Source organism: Eutrema salsugineum, unplaced genomic scaffold (genome assembly GCF_000478725.1).
Source record: "Eutrema salsugineum unplaced genomic scaffold, Eutsalg1_0 scaffold_11, whole genome shotgun sequence".
Classification (NCBI taxonomy): domain Eukaryota; kingdom Viridiplantae; phylum Streptophyta; class Magnoliopsida; order Brassicales; family Brassicaceae; genus Eutrema; species Eutrema salsugineum.
In genome coordinates, this window is record NW_006256901.1 from 5,004,141 (window position 1) to 5,013,085 (window position 8,945).

Sequence of the window (8,945 nt, forward strand, 5' to 3'; positions counted from 1 at the left end):
AGGTTGAAGTTTTTGATTGTTGGGGAGTGGACTTTATGGGGCCTTTCATCTCATCTTATGGGAATCAGTACATATTAGTGGCTGTGGACTATGTGTCCAAGTGGGTTGAGGCTATTGCTTCCCCTACCAATGATTACAAGGTAGTGGTCAGGTTGTTCAAGAACATAATCTTCCCAAGATTTGGAGTACCCAGGGATGTTATTTCCGATGGAGGGTCTCAATATGTGAACAAAACCTTGGAGGGATTGCTGAAGAAGCATGGAGTGAAACATAAGGTAGCTACTCCTTATCATCCTCAAACTAGTGGCCAGGTTGAAGTGTCTAATAGACAAATTAAGGCCATTCTTGAGAGGACTGTTAGCTCAAGCAGAAAAGATTGGGGCAAAAGGCTGGATGATGCATTGTGGTCTTATAGAACAGCCTTTAAGACTCCAATTGGGACATCTCCTTTCAATCTGCTATATGGGAAGAGCTGCCACCTTCCTGTTGAGCTGGAGTACAAATCATTATGGGCTGTGAAGTTGCTGAACTTTGATATCAAAACAGCACAAGAGAAAAGGATCATTCAACTCCATGAACTTGAAGAGATCAGGTTGGGGGCTTTTGAGAGCTCCAAGATCTATAAAGAAAAGACCAAGGCTCTACATGATCAAAAGATTTTGAGAAGGGAGTTCAAGGAAGGTGACTTGGTGCTGCTGTTAAGCTATTTCCTGGAAAACTTAAGTCTAGATGGTCTGGTCCCTTTAAGATCCTTGAGGGGAGGCCATATGGAGCTGTTGTGTTAGAAGGAAAGGATGGTCAAGAGTTTGTGGTCAATGAGCAAAGGATCAAGCACTACTTAATCTCACAAAAGAAGGAGGAAGCTACATCAGTTCCCCTTGTTGATCCAGCATCAGCATAAACTTTGTATCAAAGTCAAACTTAGAGACTTTAAACAAAGTGCTCTTGGGAGACACCCCAAGCTTATCCTTGTATATAGCTTCTTTTCTTGCTTTCTTTGGTTGTTTTTTTTAGGATTTTTTAATCTTTCGTCCAAGTGTGTACAGGTTTTAGAGAGGTCCAGGTGCAGTTTTAAGAGGAATGGAGAAGAGAAAAGGTGAGAACTCGGCTGAGGAATGCATTCATATCGACCAGAATCCACTCGGTATTCTGCTCGGTGTAAACAGGCTCAGAATCCCGAGAATATATCGACCTGTACACCGAGCAGATTGAGGTCGGTGCAGCACAGAGAGGATCCAGGCCATGCTCCACACCGAGGTGAATCTACACGGTGCAAGACCTCGGTGCAACAAAGGAAGAAAATTTAGACAGACACCGACCTCCACACCGAGGAAATGCACGTCGATATGACCTTGGTGCAGCCTATTGTCCAGCAGTCCAAAGGGTAGCTCGGTCAAAGTCAAAGACTCCAGCCACCTACAGCTGTCTCCCACACACCAAAAGCAGTTGTGGTCCACACAAAAAAAATCGGTTCCCATCCTCTTTCTCTCTCATTTTCGCAAAAACCTCCATTGCTGCTCTCAAAGAGCTTCATTTCTTTGCTGTGGATCAATTTTTCTGGTCATCATTTGACCCAACTCCAAGGTACATTTTGCTTAATTTGCTTCTTGAGTTCAAAAACCAAAAACGCTGGTCTTCTTGATTTTTCTTGAAGAAATTTTTGTGGAATTGAGTATGCATTGCTTGAATCTTGTTAGAACCTTGAAGTTTAGGCCGTGGGTAGCTAGAAACGAGCTCACTGGTACCCAATTGTTTCTTGAATCGTGATTTTAGACTCTCTTTAGAACTTGTTGTTCTTGAGCTGAAATTTGGATTTTAGAAAATTATTTTGAAGTGAGAATCTCTTGGTACTGCTTGCGAATGCTTAATGTGATTTTGCTTGATTTGTTTCCATTGATTTCATTTCAAGAAAAAATCATTTTGGAAATTTCAAGGATTTATTTCTCTAGAAACTCATTGTTTGTTTGAGAAATTGTTGAAACAGGTACCATGGCAAGAGGAAATCCTGTTTTGAAGCCCAAAGTACCAAGAAGGGACAATGGCAAGGCAGTTGCATCTGGTTCAGGGGAAAGGTCACAATCAGTTTCTGCTGGGTCTAAAAACAAAGGGAAAGCAGCGGCTTTAAGAGCTTCAAGCTCAAGGGCTTGAGGGAAACAGAAAAGACTTGAGAGGAGCCCAAGTGTGGAATCTAGTGAGGAAGAGAGCAAGGTGGGTTCACCAGCTGTTGTGCCCCAAAAGAAAAAGAAGGTGGTGAAGAAGCCAAAGCCAAAACCTCCAGCTTACTCAGATTATCTCAGAAAACTCCAAGCTGTGGCACATGAAGGAACCTACTTCCCTGATCTTGAAATCTTGGGGAAACTTGGTATTCTTGAAGATGTAAAGGCAGTGCTTCAATCCATTGGACTTGGGAGCTTAATAGAAACGCCTCACCCCTCCTACAAAGAGATGACTTGCCAATTTCTTGCATCACTACAGGTTGATTTCTATAGAGAGATTGGACCAGCTCAGCTTGAAGATGGTTTTGGAACCATAGCATTCAAAATTGGACAAGAGCGGTATGAGATGACCTTTAGGGAGATAAGTGAATGCTTTGGGTTCACTGTTGAGGGAAGGACGTGTTCAAGAAGGTTGATCTACTATGGATCCGACCTGGATCAGCTATGGGGGACAATAGAAAGTGGTGATTATTCAGCTGGTGTAACAAAGGCAGCTTGTATCAGGAGTCCAATGCTCAGGATGGTGCACAAGATCATAGCTCACACCTTCCTTGGAAAGAAAGAGTACTCAACAGTGTATGATGAGGAGTTGATGCTCATTGGAGAAGGTCTTAAACCCTTGATGCCTAAGTTCAGCAGTGGCATGACTTTTAATGGTGATCCTCACAAACCAACAATGGCGGCCATTCTAGTCAAGAACCTTCTCTCAATTAGGAAATGGGCTCATGACACAAAAATGAAGGCACCCTCCATGCGCATAGGGGGCCTGATCACTCCTATTTTACTGAGTGCTTGAGTTGAGATGAGAGGTGAACAAATCGGTTTTGAGTTAATGGATGCTCTTCATTTGGCCAAGACTACATTTCTTGAAGGTGATGTGGGTGATTCCTTTGCTTATAACCTTAGCATTGATAAGAAGGTGAAAGTAAGAGTCCTTCTGCCTAATCCTTCCCTCACTTCACTCTCTGAAAGTAAAAACATTTGTTTCTATGTCACCAAGGATCAGCACTACAACCCAGAGATCCATCCTCCCATTATAACTATCAGGAAGTTGTGGAAGCAGAGACTGCCTGCTAATGATGCTGATGGAGATCAGGAACCGGTTCAGGAAGAGCCCTTCTTGCCAGATCCAGTGTATGGGAGTCATAGATACTTCTTTGACTCTTATAATGGTCAGATGCCCAATGATGCCACTGTTGCTGCACATTACCGAACCAAGAACCTACAGAGGTGGAACAAGTGGCAGGACAAGAACACCAAGAAGCTGGTGGAGACAGTGAAAACTTTGGCAACCACAGTTAAGAGAATGGCCGCTAAAATCAAGAAGCTGAGTACAAAACTTGAGAGGTTCCAAAGAGGAGAAGTTGGCGAGAGCTCTCACCAAGGGGAGTTACTTAGAATCTGTGGATCAGAGAACAATTCACCACCAGACTCAGAGGAGGACGAGGTCAGAGCCAAGAGGGACGCCATGAGATCTCCCTCAGACCAATCTAGCAATCCATCCTACTCCATGGGGTCTCCAGCCCCATCTCTAAGTCCTTGAGAAGGTAACACTCCATCCTTGTAAATATGCATCTAGCTTAGCTTATTTTCTCTTTGCATTTTGTGATTTTGCTTTGCACTTCTCCTTCATGCTTTTATAACACAAGGGACTGTGTTATCTAAGTGTGGGGGAGGGGTTTTGTGTTTACTAATCATGTTTATCCTGCTCTTATTTTCCTTTTCACTTTTAGTCTCATTTTGCATTCATCTAAGTGCATATAAAAACAAAAAAAATTGAAAAATCTGAAAAGAAAATTCACAAAAAAAAAAATGCTCATGTAGTTGCATTCACATTTTAGGTTGAGTCTAGTTTGCATTTTCATATAGGTTGCATCATATGCAAATGGGAGTAATGATAGATTTTTTCTTGAAGAGAGCATCATTTTAAGAGCTTGGTCCCTTAAAGCATTGCAAAACTGGTATGAAATCAAGTGTGAACCATGCTTTGAACTGGTGTCTCAGTACTTTTGTGCTAGCTGAATCAAGTTGTGAATAGCCTCAACCTTTCTTAAGTGAGAACCCTTGAATTTGACATCTAATTATCATGTTTGTGCATATCATTGTGAATTCATGGGTACCACATACATATTTGAGCTTTCTTATCCCTTTTTATCACTCTTGCTAGCTCAAATAACTGATCTCTCATCTTGAGACAGTTCCCTGCCTTAAGCCAAACCTTTCTTTGAAGCCTAAACACCCTTCTTGTGTGCATGATTTGTGAGGCCTTGTTTCTAGTAGACTTGGTAAAAAGTGTTGGGTTTAGAGCGACAAAGATAGTGCTGCATGTAGACACTAGTCCAACATCAAGGGCTAGTCTAGGTTTAGGTGAAAGTGAGAGCATTGATTTTGAGAATGTGAGCTGAAAAGAAAAAAAAAATATCTGAGTGATGAAAGTGGAAAGAACCGGATTGGTTAGGGGAATGAATGCTTAAATGAAAGAAAGTGAGTGTGTGCTGAAATGTAAAGCTCATGTGTTAAAATGAAAAGAGCCTCATGAAAAGAAAAAAAAAAAGAAAGAGAAAAGATTCAAAAAAAGAGGCTGAACTAAGGAAGAGCTTGTGTGTTTAAGGAAAGAAACTCACTAAGTAGTTGTTAAAGAAAGCATTCTCCTAAGAGATGAAATGAAGAGAGTAATGTGAGCTGATTGAGTGTCAAGGACAAAATGCCATTTGGGGTGAGTAGGCTAGAGAAAGAGTCTTGAGAGGTTTAAAGTTGAGTGTGAAAAGCATTTTGGGTGTGGGGTAGATGCAGTTCTATCTTTGTATGCATCCATTGCTTTTTACCCTTAGCATTTCACTGAAGTCTACTAATTTTTGAGTGATCCCCTTGCATGGAGTACCAGTTACTTGATTAAGATCATTTTAATCTCAAAACCCAGTCCCAAGCCAAATGAATTCACTTGATTTGCATGAACATGATCCACTTGAAACTTTAAATAAATGTCAAAAGGTTGAGGTTAGGAATGCTTGTGAAGGTTGGTGCTTGAGTTTGGTTCATTTGGTGACAAGTATGGCTAATTTTTATGAGTAAACCAGTTTGCATTGCAGTCTAGAATTGGTAACTTAAACAATGAGCTTTGAATTCTTTTAATGATGATCTCTCTTTAAAGAAATATGAACTCCCATACATTCAACCTCTCTCTCTCTCATTTGTTCTTGTTTGCTTGAGGACAAGCAAAGGACAAGTGTGGGGGAGTTGATATACTCATATTTTGTCATGATTAGGATTGCATTTTTGTCCAAATATTGAGTCTCATGCATACATTTAGCTAGTTTTATTAGAGTTTGTCTTTGGTTCTACCTTTGTTTAAGATTTGCATTAGGTCCTAGAGTGTTCTGAATTTTCGGAGTGTTCTCAGGTCATTTGGAGACTTTTGGGAGCAACTTGGAGCTGGGATCATGGAGGAACCCTCACCTGTGTACATCAACTCGGACAGATGGTTTGGTGCAGACGAGACCTTCACTTTAATCGCGTGGGACGAAGGACTTGCAATGCGATTCAACCTCCGGTGTCTTCATCAAGAATCAATAGGAATGAGTCTAGTTTCCGGAACACTTGGAATCAGACAATTTGGAGCCGTGAACTGGGAGATATCGCCATCGGAAGGAACACATGTCTCGCGGCCCGTTCAGGTCTTACGCGATGCGCCTCAAAGAACCGACGAGACGGGGGCTTTGAAAATGTCATACGGGGTTCGTCCCTTCACCAAACTTAGAGATAAGGACGTCATCTAGTTCGTGGAAGTGGAAGATCGAGGTTCGGAGCAGTGAGCAAGGAGTTATGAAGGATTTTGCGCAAGCGGTCCACATTCATATCGAGAAGGAATACCGGCCAAAATCTGGTCGGTATTACCTTGGAACCTTGACGTTTTTGGCTGGCTTTTGGAATCCAAATTGCCGAAGAAATATCGACGTTCTGCACCGACTGAATTCTGCTCGGTATTGATCCACTGAAGCTATCCTTGACGCCACACCGAGGTGAATTCAGCCGGTGTAGTGTCTCTGTGTAACCAGCCTCAAATCGCCGAAGAAGTATCGACGTCCTACACCGGCCAAAATCACCTCGATACATTCTCGCTTCATGACGTTTTTGTGGACCTTTTTCGGGCCAAAACCTAGTTTGTCCTAGGTTGGCCCAGCAAGAAACCCTACCTATATATATGTTTTTAGCATTATCCAGCAGACTAAGCTTTATTCTCTTTGTTTTTCTTTGCCTCTTTTGTGAAAAACCTAAACTTTGTAAGAGAGATCTTCATTTTCTGAGTTGAATCAAGAGAGTAATTATGGTTTAAAGCTGAAATCCATCATTAACTATCATCTCTATCTTCATCTTCCACCCCTTTGTGAGTTTTAATCAGAGAGATTGAGATATTTATGTGTTTAAAGCTGCAAACCCATCATCATCCATCTTCTCCATCTCCATTTCTCATCATTAATCATGCCAATCTTCTCAACTTGCAAAGGTTTTAGAGAGATTAGTATGATTAGTGAGTAGCTGATAAAAGAAGCTCCTTTTCCGGTATACACATTGGAAGAAGCTGATAAAAGAAGCTTATTGAAATGTGTGAAAGCAGTACAATTCCCAGACGGTTATGCGTCAGACTTAGCTGCTTGTGTTGATATTGAAAAAGGAAAGCTTGCCGGCATGAAGAGTCATGACTGCCATGTTTTTATGGAACGGCTACTTCCATTTATCTTTTCAGAACTCTTGGACCATAACGTCCACATAGCATTATCAGGTACTTTATAGTCTATTTAATAGTACATGTAAAATTTCTGATTATAGTAATTTATTTATAATTGAACTATAACATATATAGGTGTTGGAGTATTCTTTCGTGACTTATGTTCAAGAACTTTGCAAAAAAACAGGGTCCAAATCCTAAAAAAAACATAGTCTTAATCTTATGCAATTTTTCCACCATCATTTTTCGACGTAATGGAGCACTTAGGTTATACATCTTTCTTATGAAGCTGAATTAGGAGGTCCTGTGCAGTATATGTGGATGTATCATTTTGAAAGGTTTTTCAAAAAACTGAAAGCAAAAGCGACGAACAAAAGATATGCATCAGGATCAACTGTTGAATCATATATCAACGACGAGATTGCTTATTTTATAGAGCACTACTTTTCCGATCATATAAAAACAAAATCAAGGTAAACTCCAAATGTGTGAATTCATATTTATAATTCAATATTGGCCACAAGGTAATTTCACATTAATATGTGAATTTATATTTATTATGATGTAATGGGACAGGTTAATGAGATTTGACGAAGGTGAAGCCCCTGTATATGATGTCCCTGGAGTTCCAGATATACTTACATACGTAGGTTGGCCAAGTGGGCAAATGCATGAAATATGGCTTTCAGAAAATATCACAAAATTGCACATGCATATTTTTTGCGAAATTGTGATTACTTTCAACCATTTGAGAGGTATATCGAATTTCAGCCTTTTCAGATATATAATCTAATATCATTTCTTGTATAATATATGTTTGTGTTGTACAGGATGTTCGAAGATTACATTTTCACAAAATATCCACAACTCTCTGATAAAGAAATTTCTGCAAAAAGAGCTGATGAATATCCTTCATGGGTGAAATATTATGTATGTTTTCTATATTTTTACTAATTATGGACGTTTTCTATCAACAGATTAATAATCAATCCATATTTACATGTGCAGGTTAGTTAGTGGAACGCTACAAATCCTTTTCATATTTGGGTTCAGGATATAGTTCACGAACCATTCAATAAAGCCAAAACCTAGCCGATTTACTTTACGAGAGGATATTTGTTTCATACACAGCACCATGGCATGGCACGGAAGACATGTAACTTTGGAGTGTGTGTTAAAGGAGAAAACTACGCTGATGCATCTGATGAATCTGATTTTTACGGGATCTTAACTGATATCATATAACTCGAGTATGAGGGGATGACAAATTTGAAAATCATACTTTTCAAATGTGAGTGGTATGACCCTGTTATTGGTAGAGGCACTCGAAGGAGCAATGGTGGTGTCGTTGATGTTCTTTCATCAATTTATTATAGGTACGCATGATATAAAAATATATAAATCAATATATGTAATGATGATGTATTTACTTTTGAAATTATATTTGTATTCTACAGCCTCCCAAGAAGATCAAGTTTGTTATTTTCCATATCCATACCGTAAAAAAAACCATAGCAGTTCATCTTAAAAGTGAATCCAAGAGGGAATATTTCAGGACAATATGAAGACAAAGAACCAATTCTCTTGCAACAAGATAATGATGATGTTGTTATGTGGACCACAATTGAAGATATCGTTGTTAAAAATCGAGTACATATGGTAAACCCAATAAATCTCGATTACGATGTTGAAGATGAATTTAGGTGTAATTTATCGATGAAGAGGATCCTTACTAATATGTGTCTGTTTATGAATACAATTTCTGAATGAAATTGTTGTATTGTAAGATAAATTGCGTTGGTTTTTTTTTACAAAACTTAAAAAATTTATGACTGATTTGCGGCTGTATCACCACTAATGGCCCAAAATTTAACCCACCAATTAAACACACCTCTAATCCCATTATCAGGCCCATTATTTAGACTAAGCCCACTAATACTTAGCCGATTACACCTTAATCCCGAGAAATCCCCAAATCGATTTTCATTCTACAAACCCTAAGT